At 45.0% G+C, this 27056-nt stretch overlaps 1 protein-coding gene across 13 annotated transcripts in view; it reads left to right on the forward strand.

The window, feature by feature from the left end:
* Window positions 1-27056, forward strand: part of BCL9 (BCL9 transcription coactivator) — a 383396-nt gene that overhangs the window by 283969 nt on the left and 72371 nt on the right. For 6 of the 13 annotated variants that reach the window (XM_073617281.1, XM_073617280.1, XM_073617291.1 and 3 more), the window contains 2 exons: window positions 9792-9979; window positions 14167-14247. The exons of 3 other annotated variants lie outside the window; for them this stretch is intronic. The gene's annotated coding sequence lies outside the window, so the exon portion shown is untranslated. The remainder of the gene's footprint in view (window positions 1-9791; window positions 9980-14166; window positions 14248-27056) is intronic. 4 more of the 13 variants (XM_073617284.1, XM_073617286.1, XM_073617285.1 and 1 more) reach the window with 2 other exon arrangements.

The following is a 27056-nucleotide window of genomic DNA, read 5'->3' on the forward strand; positions in this document are numbered from 1 at the left end:
ATTATTTGGTTTAGAAATCTGCCACATAAGATAAGTTTTTAGAGGGGCGTTTAGAGACAAAAAGAAAAAGTCAAATGCCTGTAAAAGTGGCATTTTTGGTGTTTGTGTGCAAGGCCTAAAGTTGTACTTCCACTAGACACCTCCTTCCAGCAGGCCAGGACACCGAGCAAGAGTACGAAGTGATCTCACTAGTCAGATGGAGAGGACATTGGGGGGGGTCGGATGGAGAGGACATTGGGGGGGGGTTGGATGGAGAGGACATTGGGGGGGGGTCGGATGGAGAGGACATTGGGGGGGGGGGTTGGATGGAGAGGACATTGGGGGGGGGGGGGTCGGATAGAGAGGACATTGGGGGGGGGGGGGGTCGGATGGAGAGGACATTGGGGGGGTCGGATGGAGAGGACATTGGGGGGGGGGGGGGTCGGATGGAGAGGACATTGGGGGGGGGGTCGGATGGAGAGGACATGGGGGGGGGTCGGATGGAGAGGACATGTGGGGGGGAGGTCGGATGGAGAGGACATGTGGGGGGGAGGTCGGATGGAGAGGACATTGGGGGGGGTCGGATGGAGAGGACATTGGGGGGGGGGGGTCGGATGGAGAGGACATTGGGGGGGGGTCGGATGGAGAGGACGGGGGGGGTCGGATGGAGAGGACATGGGGGGGGGGGGTCGGATGGAGAGGACATGGGGGGGGGGTCGGATGGAGAGGACATGGGGGGGGGCTCGGATGGAGAGGACATGGGGGGGGGGGGGTCGGATGGAGAGGACATTGGGGGGGGGTCGGATGGAGAGGACATTGGGGGGGGGGTCGGATGGAGAGGACATTGGGGGGGGGGGTCGGATGGAGAGGACATTGGGGGGGGTCGGATGGAGAGGACATTGGGGGGGGGTCGGATGGAGAGGACATGGGGGGGGGTCGGATGGAGAGGACATTGGGGGGGGGGTCGGATGGAGAGGACATTGGGGGGGGGAGGTCGGATGGAGAGGACATTGGGGGGGGAGGTCGGATGGAGAGGACATTGGGGGGGGGGTCGGATGGAGAGGACATGGGGGGGGGGGTCGGATGGAGAGGACATGGGGGGGGGGGATGGAGAGGACATGGGGGGGGGGTCGGATGGAGAGGACATGGGGGGGGGGGGGAGGATGGAGAGGACATGGGGGGGGGTCGGATGGAGAGGACATGGGGGGGGTCGGATGGAGAGGACATGGGGGGGGTCGGATGGAGAGGACATGGGGGGGGTCGGATGGAGAGGACATTGGGGGGGTCGGATGGAGAGGACATGGGGGGGGGGGGGGTCGGATGGAGAGGACATGGGGGGGGGGGTCGGATGGAGAGGACATGGGGGGGGGTCGGATGGAGAGGACATGGGGGGGGTCGGATGGAGAGGACATTGGGGGGGGGGGGGGGTCGGATGGAGAGGACATTGGGGGGGGGGTCGGATGGAGAGGACATGGGGGGGGTCGGATGGAGAGGACATGGGGGGGGGGGGTCGGATGGAGAGGACATGGGGGGGGTCGGATGGAGAGGACATTGGGGGGGGGGGGGTCGGATGGAGAGGAAATTGGGGGGTCAGACGCCATACTAATCGCCTACTGTGAGTCCATCCTAAGTGAGTGGTCTTGTGTCCTTTCATCTGCAGTCGTTCCTTTTTTTTTTTTTTTTTTTTTTTTGGCTTATGTTTCTTCTAACCAGAGTGACTTTGTAAACGTTCGGTGGTTTTGTTGAGTTTATTTTACTTGCTAAAATCAGAATTCTTCACTGAAACTGTAATAGGAAAAAAATAAAAAATGCGAAGGCAGGCTTAGGAAAGCGTTGGCGGTCGGCTTCCTACATTGAGATTGCTAATCCTCGAAGCGTCTCATTTTTTTTTTTTTTTTTAAACAAATGTGTTATATTGTGTGTGAAATGAGATTGATGTGTCATTCTAGAAGCTGTGACTATTGAATTTTACTATCTCCTTGCTGAGGAGACATTGTGTTTCTTAAATTGTGGCTGACTCTGCAAAGTGCATCTTCATTAACAAGTCTTCCATGATTAATTATATATCATCGGGTCTCAAATTCCATTCAAATTCTCCCTCGTGATGCTCATAGCTTTTTTTCCAGAATTAAAGGGGACCTGTTGTCTCTAAAAGAAGCCGGTGGTGTTTGTGTTGTGTTGTGTTGTGTTGTTTTTTTTTTTTTTTTTTAAGCAGTATTAAAGAAAAACACCACCCAATTTACAAGCTGGCCCAAATGAACTACATCTATCACTAACCTGTGAGGCAGCTGGATGTGCGTTTATAAATTATATGCTGCTGCGGCCTCATACAGCGTACTGTGTTCCCGGTGCGAGCCGAGAACTTCCTCCCTGTCTCCTACCCGGAACACAGAAGAGTCTACCATAGCGGCGCTCAACCACTCTGAGCGAGCAATGTATTCTATCTATTGCATGCAGGGCTTACTCTGATTGGCTGAGTCAATCAGAGGAAGTTTTGTATTCTTTGATAAATATTTGCTCTGAGTGGTGGTAGACTCTTCTGTGTTTCGGGTAGGAGACGGGAAGGTCTTCATGTTTTTTTTCACCTTAATGCATCCTATGCATTAAAGTGAAAAAACACCTGGCAGTTACCATTATTTTCCAGCACTGCCTTAACCCTCTTGGGCATGGAGATCACCAGAGCTTCACAGGTTGCCACTGGAGTCCTCATCCACTCCTCCATGACAACATCACAGAGCTGGTGGATGTTAGAGACTTTCCGCTCCTCCACCTTCTGTTTGAGGATACCCCACAGATGCTCAATAGGGTTTAAGTCTGGAGACATGCTTGGCCAGTGCATCACCTTTACCCTCAGCTTCTTTAGCAAGGCAGTGGTCATCTTGGAGGTGTGTTTGGGGTCGTTATCATGTTGGAATACTGCCCTGCTTCCAAGTCTCCGAAGGGAGGGGATCATGCTCTGCTTCAGTATATCACAGTACATGTTGGCATTCATGGTTCCCTCAATGAACTGTAGCTCCCCAGTGCCGGCAGCACATATGCAGCCCCAGACCATGACACTCCCACCACCATGCTTGACTGTAGACAAGACACACTTGTCTTTGTACTCCTCACCTGGTTGACACCACACACGCTTGACACCATCTGAACCAAATAGGTTTATCTTGGTCTCATCAGACCACAGGACATGGTTCCAGTAATCCATGTCCTTAGTCTGCTTGTCTTCAGCAAACTGTTTGCTGGCTTTCTTGTGCATCATCTTTAGAAGAGGCTTCCTTCTGGGACGACAGCTATGCAGACCAATTTGATGCAGTGTGCAGCGTATGGTCTGAGCACTGACAGGCTGACCTCCCACCCCTTCAACCTCTGCAGCAATGCTGGCAGCACTCATACGTCTATTTCCCAAAGACAACCTCTGGCTATGACGCTGAGCACGTGCACTCAACTTCTTTGGTCGACCATGGCGAGGCCTGTTCTGAGTGGAACCTGTCCTGTTATACCGCTGTGTGGTCTTGGCCACCGTGCTGCAGCTCAGTTTCAGGGTCTTGGCAATCTTCTTATAGCCTAGGCCAGTGATTGAGAACCTTGGCACCCCAGATGTTTTGGAACTACATTTCCCGTGATGCTCATGCACTCTGCAGTGTAGTTGAGCATCATGGGTAATGTAGTTCCAAAACATCTGGGGTGCCAGGGTTCGCCATCACTGGCCTAGGTCATCTTTATGTAGAGCAACAATTCTTTTTTTCAGGTCCTCAGAGTTCTTTGCCATGAGGTGCCATGTTGAACTTCCAGTGACCAGTATGAGAGAGTGAGAGCGATAACACCAAATTTAACACACCTGCTCCCCATTCACACCTGAGACCTTGTAACACTAACGAGTCACATGACACCGGAGAGGGAAAATGGCTAATTGGGCCCAATTAATGTTAATCCCGCCATTTACAACACTGGACTCTGACAGAATGGCCCGGGTGGCCGTTCCTTTTAGAGCACATGCGCCAGTGATGTCACTGGCTGCATATACAGTAAATATCTTCTAAACGGTGCATGTTTAGGAGTTGTTTACAGTATCTATAGTTACGCTTTATCATAGGCTTACCTATAGGTAAAAGTCAGGTATGGGAGTTTACTCACTTTAACACTGTCAGGGGTTAAAACAATGAGCTTTTATTTATTCATGCAAAACCTTTATTTCAAAAGGGAAAAAGAAAAACGGTTTGCTGTAACTGGAACCACAGGTTGCAGGAAAGAAAATCGCTCGATTTTTTTTTTTTTTTTTCCCCCATCAACACAGTCATTGTTGATGGGGGAGGAATCCCACCCATGGAGCTATTGTGTTCTCCCGACAAGGAGGGAGGGGGTGTGGGGAGCCATCAATGCCTGGAGAACACAATGATCACTGCTAGTGGCTGGCTATAGCCTCTGATAAGCGCATGCTAAAAACCCAACATGCTGTTGTACCCCCAGTTGATCGATGGATCGACTTGGGGTACAATCAGCCCGCTTGTAGATGGATTGAATCTCAGCCAGTCCCTACTGAACCAGCTGGGATTCGGTCCATCTATGGCCGGCTTTAGGGTTCCCTTTTTCCTTCAGCACTGTGAATGTTGAGTAGGTGTGTTCAATAAAGACCAGATGAATTAGAATTATCATCTTAAAGTGGACCTTCAGTCATTTTTTCATCTTTCCATCTATTAAATCTTCTCCTTGTTGTTTTAACTTTGGATAGTAAAACATTTTTTTTCTGCCAGTAAATACCTTATACAGCCCACTTCCTGTTTCTTGTCTGGTAAAAAGCCTAGACTTATGACATCATGCACAGCTCTCTCTCTGGTGAGAGTTTGCCAGAAAGGGAGGGGGGATGAGTCATAAGAGGGCCAGTGAGAGCTGCAGAGCTGGCGGTGTCTGTGTAAATCCAGAAAGTGAACAGGCAGCGGCTTCAGCTGCCCACAGTTAAAATGGCTGCAGCCAGACTCGGTGGAGGGAAATTTCTGCATCATATTTGGCAAGTACAGAATCACGATATATATAAAATAATATGCAAAGTGGTTGGAGGGAAGCTTCAGAATGGCAAAGATGGTTTTTATTACAAATTATGTAAGCGGACTGCAGTTCCTCTTTAATCACATCGTGTTTGTCTATTGATGGGGATCAGATCACATTTTATGGCAAATTACTGCAGAAAACCAGTTCATTTCAAGGAGGTCATATACTTTTTCTTACCACTGTATTCACATGTTTTGATTCTATTTTTTTTAAATTGCATATAGAAGAGAAAAAAAACTGTTAATCTGCCAGAAATTAAGTACTTGACAACTAACTTCCTATTTGAGCTGACAACCCGCCACTGCTGCAAGTAGTGTTGTCACCCCTGAGTTATTTTAAAGTATAAGTAAAGGCAAAACTTTTTTTTTTTCTTGCTTTGGATGAACTGGAGATGGATTAGAAGGCTTGTCAGTTTTTATTACTGTCTGTGCCCCTATTAGGGAGACTTATTCTCTCTATTTGTCCTGTTTACCATTATTATTGAAAGTGAAAGTAAAAGAAAATCCAATTTTTTTGGCTTGTCCCAAGAAAAGTAAAAGAGGAGAAATCCTCCAATGGGGACACTAGTTCTGGTGACATGGGGGTCCTCATGGGATTTCCTCTCACTTCCTGTTTGGCTATGGGACAGGAAGTGAAGGGAAATCTCTGCGATGGGACGTAGATGGTGGGGGGAAAAAAAAAAAATCTAACGGGTTATAACCCTCCGCTGTTCTAGCCAAAATGAAAAAAAAAAAGTTTTGCCTATAGTTCTTCTTAAAGGACACGGGGAAGGTACAGAAAACCTTTCCCTATGTTGACCAATTCCTGACGGCGTGACGCTTCTGTAAACAATTTTCCGCGCCGGCCACTCGCACCCGGCTTGCTTCCAGCACCGTCATCGGCGGACACTGGAAAGCTCCCAGTGCATACTTTCTATTGGGAGCTTTCTGATCATGTGACCTCTGTGAACGCCCATCACTGCGGTCACATGACCCGAATGCCTGTCTCCCGGCATTTAGAAGCTCTTAAAGTACCAGGAGGTAATGGCGGGAAGGAGGTAAAGTAGAACTAAAGGCATAACTTTGTATTCATTTTGGCTATAGTAAGGGAGGGTTATAACCCCTGTCATGTTGGTGTGTTTTTTTTTTTGTCATCTGTGTCCCATTGAAGAGATTTTCCTTCACTTCCTGCCCCATGGCTTAACAGAAAGTGAGAGGAAATCTCTCCAAAGGGGGGGGGATCCCTGGTTTTCACCAGAACTAATGTCCCCATTTGAAGATTTCCCCTCCATTAGTGTTAGTGGGACAAACCAATATTTGGGATTCTCTTTTTAAGCTACATTCACACCTGAGCATTTTGTTTTTTCAGGCAGAAAGTCGTGCAATTTGTGCCGCGATTTTGCACAGGTCAAAAGGTTACCAGTGTAAAAAGCAGAAAGACACTTGTAATCTTTTCTTTTCTTTTTTTTTTTTTTTTTTTTTTTTTTTTAAGCTTCAAGCTACAAAACACTCATATGTGAACAGGGGCCATTTAAATGAATGTGATTTTGTTTGTGCGTTTTTCGGGCGTTTTTTTACGAGCTGAAACCGCTCAGGTGTGACTGCAGCCTCACTTTCAGCGGTAAATATGACAAAGTATTCTCTGAATGGCCAACTGCCTTGTGTTGGGGGATTCAGAAATTTTAAACCTCAATCTCTGAACAGAGCTTTATGCGCCGTTCGCACTAGTGTGACTTGTCATGCGACTGGACACATAAATTCGCATTTCATGTCACAGCCCATTTACTTCAATGTCCCCTGTTCCAGTCTATGTGACTTAGAAAAGGTTTCTGCGCTCCTCGGAACGCAATTTTCTTGTGACTTGATTGCCGGAGAGTGTAGTCGCACGAAACTCGTACTCTGGCTGGTTCACACTGGTGCGATGCCGGACATCGCATGTGATTCGCGCCGATGTTAGTACGATTCAAATTCAGCCATACAAACTGGCTGAATTTGTGTCGCATTCGGACCAAACTCCTGCAGGACCCCCTTTTATTTTTCCATCTGCACCAGAATTGGATCCCATGGGTGTTCGCACCCAGTGCCATCCGATTCCTGTCCGAATTCACTGTTCGCACTGCGAACCAACCTTGTGGTGTCATTAACTTTTTGTATTGACACCCGCAGCGGGCAGTGTGAACTGCCAGCTGTTCAGGGGCTATGCGGGAACCCACACAGGGAGCTTTCTGATCATGTGACCTCTGTTGACAGCCCATCACTGCAGTCACATGACCCGAGTGCCCATCTCCTGCCTCCCGGAATTTAGAAGCTCCCAAAGGGCCGGGAGGTAATGGCAGGAAGGAAGTAAAGTAAAACTAAAGGCATAACATTTGTATTCATTTTGGATATAGTAACGGAGGGTTATAACTAGGGCTGGGCGATTTTCTAAAAAAAAAAAACTTAATCCACGATTCGAATCGAGTTTTTTTTTTTTTTGTTTTTTTTATATTCGGACACCACTCCAGTCCTGAGGCGCTGCGGGCAGGAGTCTTTAGGCGAGGCTTCAGCCTAGTTCGCGGCTTTGGCCTAGTCCGCAAGACCGGACTAGGCCAAAAAAAAAAATCTAAAAAAAAATCGATTTCGCTTAAATTTAGAATCGAATTGACCTCTCAATTCGATTCAAGATTTGAATCGATTTTTTTTCCCAAGCCCTAGTTATAACCCTGTCATGTTGGTGTTTTGTTTTTTGTGTGTGTTTTTTTTTGTTTTTTGTTGTTTTTTATTGGTCATCTTTATCCCATTGAAGAGATTTTCCTTCACTTCCTGTCCCATAGCTTAACAGGAAGTGAGGTAATGTCTCCAAAGGAGGGGGAATCCCTGAATCGCGTGACTTTGGAGTCGCACTAGTGTGAACCAATCCCACAAATCAGATTCTTTCAACTAGAATGCTACAGAAATCTATCTCGTGTACAAGAAGCTGTAGCTTTTGGCAGTAATAAACACCTGGTGGCTTAGTGGTTAGCACCATCGGTCCCCACAGTGTTAAGGTCTTGGGTTCAGCTCCCACTAGGGATGCGATCTACAGATTATTCCCTTGTTTTGTATGTGTTTCCTTTCACTGCTTCAGCTTCCTTCCACACTCTAAAATATATACTAGTAGGTTAGTTGGCTTCTACCCAACACCAGGCTTCGAATGTTATGAGACTGACAGTTGTAAAGTACAGTGGGGGGTGGTGAGTGACTGCTGTGATCAGCGCAATGTTCTCTGTAAAGTACTAAGGGAATGTTATCACTATATGGGCATAAAATAGAGGTTTCCTTACCTGTGCAAAGTAAATATGTTATACAAAAATTTAAAAAATATATACTTTTGGGTAGGGTTGCACTGATACTAGTATCGGTGCTGATACCGAGTATTTGCACAAATATCGGTACTCCTGCAAATACACCGATACCTGAGACCGATTTCAGGCTCGGTTCTTTGAGCTGTCGGTGGGTCTCCCCTGTCTTAAGGAAGTCCGGTAATTGGAGCTGTCAAAAAAAAATAAATAAAAGCAGCAATGTTTATTAACAACATTGCTCAGCCTTGAAACACTCAAATAAAAAGAAACATTGTTTCTTTTTGTATATTTCTGTTTCTTCATCTGCAGATCAAAGAGATGAACAAATGTTCCTCTGTTTAACCCTTTATTAACCCTTTACTCTAATCATCCTTAATTAACTCCTTATTCTCCTCCATTTAATTATTTTCCTGCTTTTTTTTTTTTTTTCTTTTGTGCATGTCTTATTTTAAAAAGGATAAACAAAACTTTTTTGTTTGCTTTGTCAGTGAATATTTTTACACGTATATATTTACACATTTCACATTAAAAAGGCGCTAAAAAAAAAAAATGTATTTCATTTGTCATTTTCTCTGTCACAATTGCACTAATACGGCTTCAATAACCTCAAGTTTCCTTTGTAAATAACTTTTCAATGCTTTGTACCATTGCTGACAGCTGAAGTTAACCCCTTGCCGACCGGCTCACGCCGATATACGTCGGCAGAATGGCACGTACAGGCATATTAACGTACCTGTATGTTGCACTTTAAGACGTGGCATTTTGGGCACACACGCGCCTGCCGTGAGCTCTGGGAGTGTGATCCCGGGTCCCTCGAATTTGATGTCTGCGGGGGGAATACCCCTGATCGTCTCACGGAGAAGAACGGGGAAATGCTGATGTAAACAAGCTTTTCCCCATTCTTCCTAGTGACAGGACGCTGAACGCAACTCCCTGTTATGGTGATCGGTGTCGTGACACACGTAGCCCATCCCCCCCCCCACAGTTAGAACACATCCCTAGGACACACTTAACCCCTGCAGCGCCCCCTACTGGTTAACCCCTTCACTGCCAGTCACATTTACACCGTAATCGGTGCATTTTTAATCGCACTGATCGCTGTATAAATGTGAATGGTCACAAAATAGTGCCAAAAGTGTCCGATGCGTCCGCCATAATGTCGCAGTCCTGATAAAAATCGCCGCCATTACTAGTAAAAAAAAAAAATAAAAATTCCATAAAACTATCCCCTATTTTGTAGATGCTATAACTTTTGCGCAAACCAATGAAATGCTTATTGTGATTTTTTTTTTTTTTTTTAACCAAAAATATGAAGAAGAATACATATAGGCCTAAACTGAAGAAAAAAAACTTTTTTTTTTTATATATATATTTTTGGGGATATTTATTATAGCAAAAAGTAAAAAATAATGCTTTTTTTTTTTTTCTTTTCTCAAAATTGACGCTTTTTTTTTTTTTTTTTTGTTTATAGCGCAAAAAATAAAAACCACAGAGGTGATCAAATACCACCAAAAAGCTCTATTTGTGGGGAAAAAAAGGACGTCAATTTTGTTTGGGAGCAACAGCGCACAATTGTCAGTGCCGAATCGCAAAAAAACGCTCTGGTCTTTGGCCAGCCAAATGGTCCGGGGCTGAAGTGGTTAAAACAAAACAGTTGCGGTAGGTATCGGTAATTGGTATCGGCAAGTACTTAAAAAAAAAAAAAAGTATTGGTACTTGTACTCATTGTAAAAAAAAAAAAATGGTATGGGTGCATCCCTACTTTTGGGTTTGATTTACTAAAACTGGAGAGTGCAAAATCCTGGTGCAGCTCTGCATAGAAACCAATCAGCTTCCTGTTTTTTTTTTTTTTTTTTTTTTTTTTTGTCAAAGCTTAATTGAACAAGCTACCATACACAACTGCACCAGATTCTGAGTACTCCAGTTTTATTAAATCTCCTCTTATGACATATAAATATAATTTGTCATTCTGTTAGGTTCCTGTTGTGAGTTTTATATTCCACCACCCTACACACGCAGAAAGGTAGCGCTGCCATTTACCATTCTGTCCAGTGTTCCGCTACTTCAGTGATCTCCACTTGCTTCCTGGTCCCGCACTGAGCAGCTGCTCTCCTGTATTGTGAACACAGGAGGTCTGCCGCACGGCTTGGCTGCCAATTCAGAGAATGCTTTCCATCATCTGAACTATTGCAAAGCAATTCTCTGTTTGGACAAGGTGGGAAAGGGGGAGGGTGGTGACGAGGCATTCTGTGAATGGCACCCGTGCTGAGTAGCTGACCACTTGTATTCACAATGCATCAGGCTGGTCGCTCAACAACGGACCTGGCAGAAAATGGAGATTGCTGGAGTAGCGTGGCGTCTACTTCTGTGATTTGCATCGGCTGGTATGATATGTACATGGATAAATGAGACCAAGCTGGACCATTGTGCCTATGTATAACATGGAATTATTTGTATACTGCATTATCCGTTTGGGTGGACTTGACTGTCAACAGTTGCGACTTCCAGAAAAAAAAAAAAAAAAACGATAAGGGATGCAGTAGCGTAGTCAACCACTATCTATGAGGCTTAAGCCTCGTGCACACGATCATATTTTCTGGCGACCGTTCCGTTTTTTGTTGCATGTTGGTCTCATGTCGAAAGTGAAGAGGTTACTCACCATACGGCAGAAGTGATGTAATGTGTTGAATAGTTTTGCATGTATTCTTTTGTTTCTGAGCATACGTAGTTTTGCTCTATCGATTTTTTTTTTTTTTTTTTGTACGAAAACTGTACTATTTAACCACTTGCCTACTGGGCACTTAAACCCCCTTCCTAACCAGACCAATTTTCAGCTTTCGGTGCTCTCACACTTTGAATGACAATTACTCAGTCATACAACACCGTAATTTGAAATGTTTGTCCTTTTTTCACACAAATAGAGCTTTCTTTTGGTGGTATTTAATCACCGCTGGGTTCTTTATTTTTTGCGCTATAAATCAAAAAACTGAAAATTCAGTAAAAAAAAAAAGAAAAAAGAAATTTGTTTCTGTTAATGTATTGGCAGAGATTTGGCACTGAGCAGTGCCGTGGGCTGGATCTGTAGTGCCCACAGCGCTGCAAACGATCTCTCCCTCTCTCCTCTCACACTGTACCGATCGGTACAGAGAGGGGAGGGAGGAACCGGCGCCATGACGCCGGTTTGTTTACAAGTGATGCTCCGTGATTTGACGGAGCGATCACGTGGTAAACGGCCGCTATCAGCGGCCATTTACCGTGATCTGTGATGCTCTGGGTACCCCGGACCTGGCGGTCACAGATCTTCCAGGGGGAGCGCTATTCTGTGAGGATGTCCCATGGACGTCCGCCCGGAATAAGCCGATCGTGCTGTAGCCGTCTTTCGGCTATGGCCCGGTCGGCATGTGGTTAAACGAAAATCGAGCGTAGAATTCATGTACGACAAAAATGTTATAGTCTGCACATCCAGCTTTTGTCAGACGAAAAAAAAACAGAATCTGCTGTCGAAAGCACCGTATTAATGATCCGAAAATCGGCAGATCGTTGTTCGGACGAAATTTTTTCTTCATATTTTCGTATCGGGTGTACGGGCCTCTAGACTTGCAACCTGAACAAATCCTTGTATAAGGCTACAAACTGCTATGGGGGGGTGGGGGGGGACTGAGGCCAAATATGATCCAAGCTTATAAATTGTATAAAAGATGAACTTTCAGGCGGACTGAAGTTTTTATTCTATGAAATGGAATAGTTTTGTCTTTGCGTAGTTCCATGTAGGGTTCTCTAGGCTGGTTGCTTGGTGTGGGATATTTCAGTCCTACAGGTTTGATCCCTTTCTGATTTGTATTGAATCCATTGATGTTGTATAAAAGGAATAACTGAACATACAGAAGACGATTCTGATTATATAAAACCCCCATAGTCTGAATTTTTTTTTTTTTTTTTTTTTTAAGGGATCAGTAATATAAAAAAAACCTTGAGTGCACTCAGTATGTGTAATGATATTCTGTGTGTGTTTTGTTTTTTGTTTTTTTTCGTTTTCACATCTGTTTTATAGTTTTCTTCACATTGTCATGCTCATGAAGTAAAAGTGATGGTGACAGGTGTTGGGATAAACTATAACACTGCAACAGCAGGTGCTGGAGTAGTGTACTGTAGAAGTTTTTAAAAGGAGCTCAGTTCTCAGTCTTCAGTGAGCAGAGAGCTGGTTGCTGACAATCACCGGCTCTCTGCTCTGCCCTTCCAGCGCTCACTGCTGGAGCGCTGAGCTAGGAGAGGGGGGGGGGGGGGGGGGGAGAGGCTCTGGCACAGGCTCTCAGTGGTGCGCCAAGAGGCTAGGCCAACAGCGGTCAGGCACCTGGGTGGATCCTGATCCCTGCAGAGCCTGGACCACCTCTGTGACATGAGCAGACTTTACCCTGCTGAATCTGAGTCACAGGATTGCAGACATAAGTGCACTTCTGTGACCCACAGAAGAGTAGTATGGCAAAAAACAATGGCCATATTTCTTTTAAAGGGTAAAATGTTACACAAACTATGCAAGTGTAGTTTAAAGTATAAAGGCAAAACTTTTTTTTTTTTTCTTAAAGTTTTGGACAGAGTGGAGAGGCGTTAGAACCCCTGTCAGAATTGGGTTTTTATTGCTTTCTGTGCCCCCATTAGGGAGATTCTCCCTCTCTATTTGTCCTGTTTACCATTATCATTGAAAGTGAAAGTAAAAAAAAAAAAAAAAAAAAAATCCCACATTTTGGGTTATCCCCAGAAGTGTAATAGTGAGGAAATCTTCCAATGGGGACACCACCTAGTGACCGGGGAGGGGGGGGGCGGGGGATTAAAAATTGTGTATGTATATGTGTATATGTGTATGTGTGTGTGTGTGTGTGTGTGTGTGTGTGTGTGTATATATATATATATATATATATATATATATATATATATATATATATATATATATATATATATATATATATATATATATATATATTACACACTTTTTTTTTTCCCCCCCTGCAAATTAAGGGAGTAACCCCCCACATATATATATATATATATATATATATATATATATATATATATATATATATATATATATATATATATATATATATATATTATTAGCAGAGACCCTAGAGAATAAAATGGAGGTCATTGCAATATTTTATGTCACTCTATGTTTTGCGCAACGGTCTTTCAAATTTTTTGGGGGGAAAAAAATACACTTCAATAATTTTTTTTTAAAAAAAGGCAAAGTTAGCCCAATTTTTTTGTATAATGTTACGCTGAGAATCGTGAGAATCATGATCTTTATTCTAAGCAAAAAAAAAAAATTGATTATTTTTTTTCCAGAATCGTTCGGCTCTACCAGATTGTTTTCGCCTACATTTTAATGGTAGAAACTGCCATCAGAATGTTTGATAAATTTGATGATAAATGACTACATTCATGCGGATAGAGAGGTCAGTGGGGGGTCTTGTTTTTAAAGATATTGTTAGGGTTCTGTAAGAATGTTGATATCCGTAGTCAGGTGCACTAAGCTCCCTCATTTGGTGCCCTCATCTCCCGACGTTGTCCAAGGTGTGCCTGGTCATTGTGGGGGGACTTAGTCATCTGTTTATTGCCCTGAAGAATTCAAATGAACAAAGTGAACTCGCTCATACATTACAACAGGAGTGAGTGTTCACATTTTGTCTGCTTTTTTTGAAAGGTTTTCAGAACAATCCAATTCTTTTCTTTTCTTTTTTCTTTTTTTTTTTTTGTTTTTTTTTTTTTTTTTGCTAGCTTAATTTCTCCTATTAATTAGCGTACGGAGAGTGCTTGTAGCCCTGCTGAACAGATTCTCTGCTCCTTCACAGGTAATTGAGCTTCCGTTGCAAGGGTCCTCACTGACTATCCACCGGGATGAGTACTGCTGTGTCGTGACCCCAGGGGCCCTGGTGAGTAATGCTGATTCCTAGCCAAGCTTAATTAAACAAACCTGCTTGAAAGGAGAAACGTAGAGGAGCTGGAGTGGATGGAAGAAAGAGCAGAGAACGGAAGTGTTTACCAGTATGGAGATGTTTAATTCAGTGAGCCACCAGTCCAAACCTTCTACTCCCCCCAGGCCTCAGATCTAGAGAGCGAGAGAAAGAGAGAGAGAGAAAGTATAATTGTTCAGAATCAGAACTGGTAAATCGGAGTGCAAATAATTACTAGGTAGAGTATGTTTACATAAGATCTGTATCATTGCCAGGTAGTTCTCCTTGGGCACATCCAAGAGGTGCTGGTTATACATAAAACACACTGTTAGTTCTTTATCTGAATGATGGCGTGGCTTTCTTTTTTTCTTCTTTTTAACCCTTTCACTGGCTTTTTACGGCTGAAGATTAAGTAAAACCCACCAGAACATTACATATTTTCTGAAAGCAGAGAGCCTGTAGAATTTATATTTTTATACAGCGCACATGGAAGTGATTAGGCCGCTGTTTACAGGCTGGTGCTGCAGCCAAATTATACCTTTCCATTATTTTTTTTTATTATTTATTTTTTTTTTTTTTATTTTACCATGTGCCTGTGCACTTGCTACAAAATTTGATCACTCCAGAAAGAGTCCATTCGTTAGTCCAGCCCACTCCCTTCTTCCATGATAGGGTTGCACTGATAGTTTTTTTTTTGAGTATCGATACTTTTAGTTAAGTACCCGCCGATACCCTGTACCGATACTTTGTGGTGCGATTTTTGCATCAATACAAAAAGAATTGGTGCAAAGAATCGCACGTGATTTGAACAGGAATGCGGTGCGATTCCTGTTCGAATCGCATGTGATTTTCCCCCCACTTCTCCTGTATGTGTCTGTTGAAAGGGAAAAGCACCATCTATTGAGCAGTTTATTAAAAATGTTAGAACTCGCAGTACATATCTGGCCAAGTGCAAAACCTGCATAGGTGCCCCGGTCCCACCGATGATGGCAAATCATGGCCGCTGGAGGAGAAGTTCCGGGATCCTGTGGGTATAGGGTGGAAGTGATGTCAGCTTTGGGGGGGGGGAAGCGCTCCCAAGCTCAAGATGTAGAGGGGGAGTTTAGCTTATAGTTTTACTATAAATTAGCCACACTTATGCCTCGTTTCCACTGAGCGGATCGGTTCGGGTCGGTACAGTTTTGAAGGCCTAGAATGGTCCGGCCTATTCAGGTGAGCGTTTCCACTGCAAGTCAGACCACCAGGGGCCATACGTGGGTTTAGAAAAAATGCCTAGCATGGCATCACACATCCGCCAATCGGTGGAATTTATCGTAGCTCCGCCCTAACCGTACCGTACCATTTTCTATGGTCTGAAGCAGGGCCCAGAATGGTGCGGTTCGGTTGTTTGGGCCGCTTTCATAATGGAAACACTCAAAATAGCGTACCGAACCGATCCGCTCAGTGGAAACGAGGCATTAGGTTTCTTTTCAGCCCTGCAGTGTCCAGAGAGATTTATAGATCCCTGTCCACTTCCAGCTACTGTATTCAGCAGCCAGAATACAGTGGCATTGATTGCCGAATGGTGACTACATCTGATTTAAATCCAGTCACTGGCTGACTGTTTTCCACACAGGTCCTACAATTCTGAAATGGGCTTTTATCCAGCCCGGGCGGTCCTGCTGACAGGGACCATGTATGGCCAACTTTTAGTCTGGGTCATAGGTTACCCAGCTTTGATGTTCTTCCAATGGTGTTCAGAGCAAATATGCTGATAAAGTTTTAACTTCAAATGTTACACACTGGTTATGGGTCGTTGCTTGATGAAGCCAGGCTCAGCCATTCGACTAGCTTTTTTTTTTTTTTTTTTTGTTTTTTTTTTTTGTTTTTTTTTTAAGATCAACAGGACTGGGCAGCCCATTTATTGTTTTTTTTTTTTTTTTTTTTTTTTTGTTTGTTTTGAGTTTAACGTGTATAACTTATAGCAGAAGCTTCCTTTGCTGGAGTGGTAGGGCAGTATGCACGCATCGGAGAATTAAAAAATCTGGCACCAACTTGACTGATGATAAAACGGTTCAATCTTTATTTAGTATCCATCAAGACCTAAAAATATCCATCATATAAAAGAATTGACATGTTTCAGACCAAACCTTAGGGCCTTAGTCATAAAGTATGCATGCATCGACGAATGCTCAGAACACAGGCAGTCTTCATTCCTGGGTGCGTTCTGCCCTAAACTTTAGCTGCATTCAGTGTCCCTTTCAGCCTCTCAGTTTCACAGGTTGCCAGTAGTGGGGCTGGACGGTGCGCCTGGGTCTTCTACCCACACCTGAACACCAGTGTCTCGTGCACGAGGCCTAAATGTCATCCAATTGTGGCTTGCATCTTCCTCATGCTTGCCACGGACTGGTTATAGTTGAGTGTGTGATTGCATAAATCGTTCCGGTTTAGAACAGTATCGGGGAAAGGGGAGGACACCTGCAGACAATCTCTGCCTCTGCTTAGCTTGAGGATATTAGGAGTAAGGCAAGCCCTAGATGATTTGATTTTCTTTCCTTGCATCACAGGTGGAATGAAAGAAAAGCACTCGATTTACCCCTTCAGCACATTCTGTTTTGACGGGGAGAATCCCTCCCGCAGCGCAGTTGTGTTCTGCCAGCCGGGAGTCTTCCCGGCCGGCAGAACACAACGTTTACTGCTAGCGGCCATAGCCGCCGGCAGAAAACGCATGTAAAACTTACAACAGCCGGTTGTACCCAAGCAGTTTGATGGATTGACTTTGGTATAACCAGCCTGCCAATAGATGGATCAACTCTCGGCCTGTCCCTGCTGAACTGGTCGAGATTCGATCCATCAATAACCAGCTTAATTAGCAAGGGGTTTTTATTTTTTATTATTTTTTTTAGTGGAAGCCATTGGCTCCTGCTGCTGTCAATCCTGGCCTGTGAGGAGAGAGTGGTGGGGTGGGGCCGAGCTGCACTGTGTGTGTCAATAGACACGGTTTGACTCTGGATTGAGCCCGCATAAGTGTCCCCATAACAAGTGGCTTGCTGTAGGAGCATGCGGGAGAAAGGAGGTGCGGAGAGCAGCTGCAGGGGACCCCAGAAGAGGATTGGGGCAGCTCTGTGTAAAACCATTGAGCAGAGCAGGAAAGTATGACATGTTATCACTATATGGACCTGACAGCGTGGGGGTGGGGAGGGGGGGTGTTTTGCACACAGAGCTACCGGGATTGTGTGCAAATCTGACTAGCAGACTGTCTGCTAAAAGCAATCTGACTCCTCTGCTGGATTACTTTCACACTCCCCGGGGTCTCATTAAAGAGAACCTGTCGCCAATAAATCCTCACATAGGGGACTTTTAGTCCCCTTATATGATGGGGTAAAAAAAAAAAAGTTAATATTTTTTAAATTGTAAAAAATTAGTCACACCCAAGCACATAAAATCCCTCCCCCACATATACGCACATAAACGCGTGCGTCAGGGTGCCTACACATAAGAACGTCATTTGCAATGCACATGTTGCATATCGCTGTGCACACCGGAGTGAGAGCAATATTTCTAGCACCAGACTTCCTTTGCAATGCTAAACTGTTGACCTATAGGGGGCTTTTAACCACTTTTAAAGTCAGGCCTGTTTTGGAACTTTTTGCTTACAAATTTCAATTAATATTTTTTTCTAGGAAAATTACCTAAAACCCCCACTTATTATTATTATTATTAATAATATTATATATATATATATATATATATATACATTTTTTTTTTTTTTTTTTTTTTTTTGCAAAGACCCTACAGAATTTTGACGATTGTTGCAATATTTTATGTCACGCCATATTTGTGCAGTGGTCTTACAAACGCAATTTTTTTTTTTTTTTAAAGTACTTAAAAAAACAAAAGTGTAAAATTGGCTCAATTATTTCGTATGTTACGCTGAGTAAATGTATACCTTAAATGTTATGCTTTAAAATTGCCCACACTCGTAGAATAGCGACAAGCTATGGTACTTAAAAATCTCCATAGGAGAGGCTTTTATAATTTTTTTTTTCTGTTTGAAGGAGGTCCTGTGCCAGAATTATTGCTCTCGCCCTAACAATCGCGGTGATGCCTCGCATGCGGTTTGAACACTGTTACATATTTGGGCGCGACTTGCGTATGATTTTGCAAGCTCGGAGGGGCGTGGTGCTTTAATTTTTTTTTTTTTTTTTTTTTTTTACATTGTCCCTTTTTTTTTTTAATCACTTTTATTCCTATTACAAGAAAAGTAAACATCCCTTGTAATATAAATAAGCATGATAAGTCCTCATTATTGAGAGATCTGAGTCAAAAAGACCCAAAATCACTCTCATTTTTCTTCAAACCGCCCCAAAGATGCTGCTTGCAGGACTTTTTCTAACGTCCCACAAGTGCACCACCCCAGTGTGAAAGCACTAGGGCTTTCACATTCAGGCGGCATGGGAGGCAGTTTTCAGGCACTTTAGAAACCAGTAGTCTCTTATAGCACCGATCGATAGGAGGTATCTAATGCTGTTCTAAAAAGTACCTTTACCCTAGACCAGGGGTCTCCAAACTGCGGCCCCTTGCTTGCTTTTATGTGGCCCTCGGGGCACCATTTCCTTCACTGATACCAACAATGGGTCAAAATCCCCCCCCCCCCCACTCACACCAATGAAGGGACACAATTTCCCCCAATGACACCAATGATGGGGCACAATTTCCCCCAATGACACCAATGATGGGGCACAATTTCCCCCAATGACACCAATGATGGGGCACAATTTCCCCCAATGACACCAATGATGGGGCACAATTTCCCCCAATGACACCAATGATGGGGCACAATTTCCCCCAATGACACCAATGATGGGGCACAATTTCCCCCAATGATGGGGCACAATTTCCCCCAATGACAGCAATGATGGAATCCAGTGATGAGGGGAAATTCCTCCAATGTCCCCCAATGATAGGGCACTATTCCCCCCCCCCCCCCCCCACCCCCCCCAATGATGCCAACGAAGGGAAACAATTTATTCCAATGACGCCAATGATAGGGGACAATTCCTCCAAGTGATTTCAACAAATCTGAAGGACATGAAACCGGCCCTTTGTTTAGAAAGTGTAGAGATCCTTGCCCTAGACTAGGGATATGTAATTAGCGGACCTCCAGCTGTTGCAAAACTACAAGTCTCATCATGCCTCTGCCTTTGGGTGTCATGCTTGTGGCTGTACCCATGCCTTATACAGTTCATAAGTGATTTCATATATAGTTTCTCTTCAGTTTCATCTGTAATTTATCCGTAGTTTTATTTAAAAGTTCATAAACTGCTTCATAAGCCGTTTAAATGTTACCACGACCTGTATAGAGCCACTGTTAATACAATTCAATAAGGAGTATACAGGACCATTCAGAGAATACCTTATCCCAGACCAACCCTGGACAGTTGATATGCAGTTCATAGACTATTCGTAGGTCATCAACAGTTTCATGGACAGTTCAAGAGCCGTTTCATGAGTAGTTTATGAAGACTTTCAAGCAAGATTCATATATTGTTTCATCTTCCAATCATGTGGAATTTCCTATGGAATACCTATGCTGTTTTCATGAGCAGTTTATAAACAGTTTCATAGACAGTTCATATAATATTTTCCTAGGCGACTCAAGGCAGTTTCATAGGCAGATCATAGGTGTTTTCATAACAAATCAGAGCTGTTTTTATAGGCAGTTCATTCTTGAGTAAAGCATTAAATTTATCACTTTAGGTGTAAGTTGTCACTTACCCCTTCTCCGCTTACTTCCTTTCCAGCTTCTCAAGAAAACAAGCGCCCATAGAATACCTCTGCCTCTCCTCTCCCCCCCTCCAAAAAACTTTGGTGAGAGGGGTAGAGAGGTTAAATGCAGAAATGAAGGGTAGGCAAAAGAAGAAACACAGCAAAATAGCAGTGGCACCAATTTTATAAGCGTTTCATACACTATTCCATAAGCGTTTCTTGCGTAGTGTCATAAGCAGTTCATATATTTCTTCAGACGGACCTATGGCTCAAATCAATAGGTAGTGTATAGAACTATTCAGAGAATCCCTTCTCCTACCCGATCATAGACAGTTCATAAACCATTTTATAAGCAGTTCGTGAACAATTTCATAGCTATTTTAGAGGCAATTTCTTAGGCTGGACCTATTCAACTTCCCTGGCAATTTATAAGACTGTTTCATAGGCAATTCATCCACAGGTTTCATAAGCAGTTTATATGCTGTTTCCTAGGCAATTCATAGACTGAATTTCATAGACAGTTCATTATAGACTAAGTATTAGGTTTGTCACTTTAAGTGCCAGTTAACACTCATCCCTTCTTCTCCGTTCGTTTCTTTAATTCCAACTCCCTGAAGAAAAATCTTCAGGGAGAGGAATATCAAGGTTATGGGAGGAATAAGGGGAAAAAAAAGGGAGAAGAGGGAGAAGAGAGAGAGCAGAAAGCAAAGAGTAGTGGCGCCAGCAGGTCCACTTCAGAGGAGAGGGGGCTCTGTATACTCGTGTTGCTTTATCATCTGGAGCTCAGGGATTCCCCCCTCTCTGCTCCGGCTTCATGCCTGTCACCGCACTTCTCTCTCCCACTCCCTCTTCCTCGCTTCCTCTCTATTCCTCTCTCTTCCTCTATTTTCTCTCTCTCTCTCCCTCTCCCTCATCTTTTTTTATTTTGCCAACAAATTGGGTAACTTAACTTTCAAAAGGGTTTTTTTTTTTTATTATTTATGGTAGAGAAAAATATAAACAATAACAAGTAGACATCGCAGTGTCAGGGGGATAGTACAAATATGCAACTCAAGAGACTGAACCTTCAGAGCCGGTTCACACGGGGGCGACTTGTCAGGCGACCTAGCCGCCTGACAAGTCGCCTCCCGTTCTGTACAATCGAACCGTTCTAATCGGAGCGACGCAAGTCGCTCCAACTTAGAAGAAAGGTTCCTGTACTACTTTGGGGGCGACTTGCATAGACTTCTATACAGAAGTCGTCTTGCAAGTCGCCCCGGAATTCGTGTGCAGGTCGCCTCGGTGAGGCGACCTGTAAGTCGTGCCGCGTCTAGTGTGAACCGGCACTCAGTACTTAATATCATTCCAGCAATCTCATAATGGAAAAAGTACCACTAAAGTGAAACGTGGCAACATATAAAGTAGTAAAACTATAACTTACAATGGCATTTCCTTCCTAGAACTGTGCTGTAAAAAATTGGAAATTGCCACTATTTTATTCTCTAGGGTGTCTGCTTTCAGAAAATATCATGTTTTGGGGGCTTCAGGCCTAAAATGTTTTTTTTAAACGGGTGCAAAAAAAAAAAGAGAACTTACAAAAACAGCTCTGGCAGCAAAAGGGTTAAATCTGAACTCCAGGAACAAAAGCATTTGTCCAGATCTTAAAGTGGTTGTAAAGTCTCGTTTAAAAAAAAAAAAAAAAAAAAAAAACATTTTATACTTACCTGCACAGAGAAGGTAAGTATAAAATTTTTTTTTTTTGTGCAGTTGGTTTTGCACAGAGCCGCCCGGATCCTCCTCTTCTCGGCTCCCTCTTCTGTGCTCCTGGCCCCTCCATCCTATCGAGTGCCCCCACAGCCAGCAGCTTCCTATGGGGGCACTGGAGCCCAGTCACAGCTCCCTGTGTCCATTCAGACATGGAGCCCTGACCCGGCCCCGCCCCCTCTCTCCCCTGATTGGCTGACTGACTTTGACAGCCGTGGGAGCCAATGGCGCCGCTGCTGTCGTTCAGCCAATCAGGAGGAGTGTCCCAGGCAGCTTAGACATTTGTGGACATCTCTGCAGAGAGATGGGGCTCAGGTTAGTAATTGGGGGGGCTGCTGCACACAAGGTTTTTTTATCTTAATGCATAGAATGCAAGTTAAAAAATCCTTCTGACTTTACAACTCCTTTAATGGTCATGAAGGATATGAATGCAGATTGTGTACAGTCCAGGGGTCTTCAAACTACGGCCCTCCAGTTGTTCAGGAACTTCAATTCCCATCATGCCTAGTCATGTCTGTGAATGTCAGAGTTTTACAATGCCTCGTGGGAAGTGTAGTCCTGCAATAGCTGGAGGGGCCATAGTTTGAGGATCCCTGGACTGTACGCCAAATGCCTTTGCAAATCCAAGTATTACTTTGTAAAAGTAGCAGTGACACCATCACTGTGCTGTACATAGCCTGTGCAGAGAGCACAGCAGTGGGAGGGGCCCACTACAGGAGGGGGCGGAGACCAGACCAGTCACCCTGCACAAGGGGAGAGCGCAGCAGTGGAGCGGTCTTTATTACAGGAAATCTCACACTGGATTACTGCACAGATCTGGAAGAAATACACAAAGATACAAGGAAGAACACACCTGACTCTTGTATTTTACACAATATTTACTTATCCCAGAGTTGAGCTTCAAATCTAATGTCGGAATTCCTCTAGTGAGATATTGTGGCGGGCGTGGAGAGATAAAGACTTTTTTTCGAAGTGCGTCGGATGTGCTGAGTGGGTTTATGTCTGGAGATTGGTGTGAGGTTTTCCTCGAGTGCAAGGCTTTTCTATGTAGTCAGCTGATTCAAAAAGTTGCTTCACTGCAATATAAAGTATTGCGCAAGAAATAAAGTTGTATAAAAAAAAAAAAAAAAAAAAAAAACAGCCTTGCCAGTAATAGAAGTTGTAAAAAAAAAGATGACTGATCATCTACAGTAGATGTAATTGTTTTCTTCCGAAACTGAGACAAAAGTCAATGTTGCATAATGATTATTGCTGTACGTTAGCAGCCAGTCAGCTTCTCAAAGTTTCTGAAATTTGTATATTTATCCTTTTTTTGTCCAGGGAAAAAAAAAAAAAATCTGTGATTGGGTTTAGTGACTTCTCTGTAAAGTTCTTTGGGTTTTATTGGATTTTGCAGGTTTCCTTAGTGTAGTGCAGGGAATGCATCCACATCAGGAAGCTTTGTGTTCATTTGCTTGACTCAACAGTGGCACCTAATTACTCCACTGAGAACAATCTGTTACAGATTAACTCAGACTTTCAGGACTGCCAGACGTGTGACATTGGATAAGGTGTATATTAAACACAAAAGAGTCGATCGCTGTGTTTATCACAACAGTTGTTTAAGCCAATATATAGCCACCTGATCAACTGTGCTTGTGTGTCTTGGTGCCATCGAGTCCTATCCTCCTATTTTTAGTAATAATAACTTTTTATTTGAACATAGGATATTTTCCTGCAGTTTCGGCGCCCCACAATATTTAACCACTTCAGCCACGGAAGATCGGAAGATTTACCCCCCCCCCCCCCCTTCGTGACAGGCCATTTTTTTTGCGATACGGCACTGCTTTACTTTGGGTACAGCGTCGCACAATTGTCAAAATGTGTCGTCCCCCCCCACCACCACCACAAATAAAGCTTTCTTTTGGTGGTATTTGATCACCTCTGCGGTTTTCTATTTTTTGTGCTATAAACAAAAAGACCGACAATGTTTTACTTTCTGCTATAAAACATTCCCAATAAAGTGTAAAAAAAAAAAAAAAAAATCTAGTTTCTTCATCAATTTAGGCCAATATGTATTCTGCTACATGTTTTTGGTAAAAAAAATAAATCCCAATACGTGTATATTGATTAGTTTGCACAAAAGTTTACAGTATCTACAAACTATGGGATATTTTTATTATTTTTTTTGTTACTATTAATGGCGACGATCAGCGACTTGTAGCCAGACTGCGATATTGCGGTGGACAAATCGGACACCTAATTGACACCCTTCTCCCTTTTTGGAGACCAGTGAAACCACTAACAGGGTTCAGTGCTAAAAATATACACTGTCACTGTACTGATGACACTGGCAGGGAAGGGGTTAACATCAGGGTCGATCAAAGGGTTAAATGTGTTTCCTATAAGTGATTACTACGGGGGGGTCCTTTGGGGGAATGTAAAGGTCCGTGTTCCTGCTTAACAGAAACACAGGATCAGCACATTCCCCAGGCTGGAACACCCCTTTAATGAACATTCTACAATGATAATATTTTTGTGATAACCCAACACACAAATTAAGTTTTCTACAGTCCACTGGATGCCAAAAATATACATTGTGTGATTATACAATCGTGCCACCAGTTTGAAGAATTTTCCATCTTTTCTGCTTTCATAAGTTATATTCCAATTTTTATGATTGGATTGGGTGTTGTGATCTCGCTCTCAACTTCTCGATCTCTCCTTTCGACCTCTCTGCCCGCGCTCGCTCTCTCTCCTTTCGACCTCTCTGCCCGCGCTCTCTCCTTTCGACCTCTCTGCTCGCGCTCTCTCCTTTCGACCTCTCTGCTCGCGCTCTCTCCTTTCGACCTCTCTGCCCGCGCTCTCTCCTTTCGACCTCTCTGCCCGCGCTCTCTCCTTTCGACCTCTCTGCCCGCGCTCTCTCCTTTCGACCTCTCTGCCCGCGCTCTCTCCTTTCGACCTCTCTGCCCGCGCTCTCTCCTTTCGACCTCTCTGCCCGCGCTCTCTCACTCCTTTCGACCTCTCTGCCCGCGCTCTCTCCTTTCGACCTCTCTGCCCGCGCTCTCTCCTTTCGACCTCTCTGCCCGCGCTCTCTCCTTTCGACCTCTCTGCCCGCGCTCTCTCCTTTCGACCTCTCTGCCCGCGCTCTCTCCTTTCGACCTCTCTGCCCGCTCTCTCTCTCTCTCTCTCTCCTTTCGACCTCTCTGCCCGCTCTCTCTCTCTCTCTCTCTCTCTCTCTCTCTCTCTCTCTCTCTCTCCTTTCGACCTCTCTGCCCGCTCTCTCTCTCTCTCTCTCTCTCTCTCCTTTCGACCTCTCTGCCCGCTCTCTCTCTCTCTCCTTTCGACCTCTCTGCCCGCTCTCTCTCTCTCTCTCCTTTCGACCTCTCTGCCCGCTCTCTCTCTCTCTCTCTCTCTCTCTCTCTCTCTCTCTCTCTCTCTCTCTCCTTTCGACCTCTCTGCCCGCTCTCTCTCTCTCTCTCTCTCTCTCTCTCTCTCTCTCTCCTTTCGACCTCTCTGCCCGCTCTCTCTTCTCTCTCTCTCTCTCTCTCTCTCTCTCGTCCTTTCGACCTCTCTGCCCGCTCTCTCTCTCTCTCTCTCTCTCTCTCTCTCTCCTTTCGACCTCTCTGCCCGCTCTCTCTCTCTCTCTCCTTTCGACCTCTCTGCCCGCTCTCTCTCTCTCTCTCTCTCTCTCTCCTTTCGACCTCTCTGCCCTCTCTCTCTCTCTCTCTCCTTTCGACCTCTCTGCCCTCTCTCTCTCTCTCTCTCTCTCTCTCTCCTTTCGACCTCTCTGCCCGCTCTCTCTCTCTCTCTCTCTCTCTCTCTCTCTCTCTCTCTCTCTCTCTCTCCTTTCGACCTCTCTGCCCGCTCTCTCTCTCTCCTTTCGACCTCTCTGCCCGCTCTCTCTCTCTCTCCTTTCGACCTCTCTGCCCGCTCTCTCTCTCTCCCCTTTCGACCTCTCTGCCCGCTCTCTCTCTCCCCTTTCGACCTCTGCCCGCTCTCTCTCTCTCCCCTTTCGACCTCTGCCCGCTCTCTCTCCCCTTTCGACCTCTGCCCGCTCTCTCTCTCTCCCCTTTCGACCTCTGCCCGCTCTCTCTCTCTCTCCTTTCGACCTCTCTGCCCGCTCTCTCTCTCTCCTTTCGACCTCTCTGCCCTCTCTCTCTCTCCTTTCGACCTCTCTCTCTCTCTCTCTCCTTTCGATCTCTCTCTCCTTTCGACCTCTCTGCCCGCTCTCTCTCTCTCCTTTCGACCTCTCTGCCCTCTCTCTCTCTCTCTCTCTCTCTCTCCTTTCGACCTCTCTGCCCGCTCTCTCTCTCCTTTCGACCTCTCTCTCTCTCTCCTTTCGACCTCTCTCTCTCTCCTTTCGACCTCTCTGCCCGCGCTCTCTCTCTCTCTCTCTCTCTCGCTCCTTTCGACCTCTCTCTCTCTCTCTCGCTCCTTTCGACCTCTCTGCCCTCTCTCTCTCTCTCTCTCTCTCTCTCTCTCTCTCCTTTCGACCTCTGCCCTCTCTCTCTCTCTCCTTTCGACCTCTCTGCCCGCTCTCTCTCCTTTCGACCTCTCTGCCCGCTCTCTCTCTCCCCTTTCGACCTCTGCCCGCTCTCTCTCTCTCTCTCTCTCTCTCTCTCCCTCCTTTCGACCTCTCTGCCCGCTCTCTCTCTCTCCTTTCGACCTCTCTGCCCGCTCTCTCTCTCTCCTTTCGACCTCTCTGCCCCGCTCTCTCTCTCTCCTTTCGACCTCTCTGCCCGCTCTCTCTCTCTCCTTTCGACCTCTCTGCCCGCTCTCTCTCTCTCCTTTCGACCTCTCTGCCCGCTCTCTCTCTCTCCTTTCGACCTCTCTGCCCGCTCTCTCTCTCTCCTTTCGACCTCTCTGCCCGCTCTCTCTCTCTCCTTTCGACCTCTCTGCCCGCTCTCTCTCTCTCCTTTCGACCTCTCTGCCCTCTCTCTCTCTCTCTCTCTCTCTCTCTCTCTCTCTCCTTTCGACCTCTCTGCCCGCTCTCTCTCTCCTTTCGACCTCTCTCTCTCTCTCCTTTCGACCTCTCTGCCCGCGCTCTCTCTCTCTCTCTCTCGCTCCTTTCGACCTCTCTCTCTCTCTCTCTCTCTCGCTCCTTTCGACCTCTCTCTCTCTCTCTCTCGCTCCTTTCGACCTCTCTCTCTCGCTCCTTTCGACCTCTCTCTCTCGCTCCTTTCGACCTCTCTCTCTCTCTCTCTCTCTCCTTTCGACCTCTCTCTCCTTTCGACCTCTCTGCCCGCTCTCGCGCTCTCTCTCTCTCTCCTTTCGACCTCTCTGCCCCGCTCTCTCTCTCTCCTTTCGACCTCTCT

The sequence above is a fragment of the Aquarana catesbeiana genome, linkage group LG02 (genome assembly GCF_042186555.1).
Source record: "Aquarana catesbeiana isolate 2022-GZ linkage group LG02, ASM4218655v1, whole genome shotgun sequence".
Taxonomy (NCBI): domain Eukaryota; kingdom Metazoa; phylum Chordata; class Amphibia; order Anura; family Ranidae; genus Aquarana; species Aquarana catesbeiana.